The sequence below is a fragment of the Sinocyclocheilus anshuiensis genome, unplaced genomic scaffold (genome assembly GCF_001515605.1).
Source record: "Sinocyclocheilus anshuiensis isolate Anshui unplaced genomic scaffold, SAMN03320099.WGS_v1.1 scaffold1872, whole genome shotgun sequence".
NCBI lineage: Eukaryota > Metazoa > Chordata > Actinopteri > Cypriniformes > Cyprinidae > Sinocyclocheilus > Sinocyclocheilus anshuiensis.
The window spans coordinates 89,060-90,645 of NW_015557203.1; positions in this window are offsets into that span (position 1 = coordinate 89,060).

Genomic DNA, 1,586 nt, shown 5'->3' on the forward strand with positions numbered 1-1,586 from the left:
AAGTGTAAAATGGCCACACCTTCTTTTACATATGTTGCATATGTTACAAACTCTTACAAAAAGGTCTTTTCACCTGTTTCTTTCAGGTTTGAATCAGGTCTCCTCTGATGGAGTAGAATTGGCTAGGTGGCACTTTCACAAAAAACTAGGGTCATAGAAATGCAGACCTGAAACGGCAGTCTCTGGTATTGCAGGACTATACTATTGTAAACAACGGATGAGCAAAGCTGTATCTCATTTCAAAGGCCCTCCCAAGGTCGCAATTGTCAGCCACATACGTCTCATTTAAGAAAAGTAACCACTACATTGCAAAGTAAGAAAGAAATTACAGTAATTTACACCTTATAGGCTGTCAATACAGAACCACATTTAAACCAAAGTTGACAACACAAAAGAATTACTCCACAAAAGAACACCAACAGTTTAAATTAAACATTTGCAAAAAAGATATGCAGTAAACATACAGTAAGTGCTCAAGACAAAATTAAAATTAATTCTCACAGCTAATTCTCACAGTTCAAGCCAAATCAGTTCCAGACTTTGGCAGGCCACAATGGAAAAAAAATAGCTTTAGAAGATCCACAACAGAGAACCCTGGTTGTTTATCGCCCAGCAAAGGCCACCTAACACCAGTGAACCTTCAGTTCTTGGCCTTTGTGTGTGATAGAGATGTAATGAAACCTTAAAAAAAAAAAAAAGGCAGATAACAGAAAAATTAGGCGGCTGTAAGTGCATTCATATTTTTTTTTATTAAAATATATACTTAAAAAATGTGAATATAAAACACTTTGACAACATCCATTCACACAAGCTCAGTGTACTGCAGCATTCCTGTTTGATCTCAGTGTAATCTGCAGTTTTGCAAATTAGGCAAACTTCACACAAGCAAATGAAGTTGAATTGAACTACATCTCATACAGATGTAGAAATACTCCCCTGCTCCTCTGTAAGCTTTCAGTGCTGTAATGATAATGCTGCAATTATGTTTCAACAAGAGAGCACTTCACAAGATTGGCCGAGTCTGTGATGAAACATTTCTCCACTCACATTTAAATGTTGACAATATAACTGTTCCCTTTCATGGGAACTGCGTCCTCTAGGAGTCGCTATGGGGGAACGCCTCGTCGTGACCCGTGTCTGAAGCATACATTGAAAAAACACCAACTCGTTGGCCGGCGACAGCCATGACGTCACTACCGGTGCGACTATAGTATAAATAGGCGCCGGGAGCACACATCATTCTCTTCTTCGTCTTCATTGACTGTTTTGTTTGAAGCGTGCATTTCTGTGGTAAGAGCGACCTCTATTCATCTCATTATGGCGAGCACTAGCAAAGCGTTTAAGGATGTGTGCATCCGTGTTGACGTTGTTTAACATCTGATGACACACACGATCTATGCGTTATTTGTTTGGGCGAAGAGCACGCACGCGATGCCTCCGAGGGGGCAATCGGCGTGCACTGCGAGCGTTTTTTCCAAGGGAAAAGCTCCGCTCTCATTTGTCTCTCTTTTCGAGGAAAGAGGGGCAGCCATCTGCTTCCCGCGATTCAGGACCCGCCGCTGCTGAGGCACGGAAGGGAATGAGCT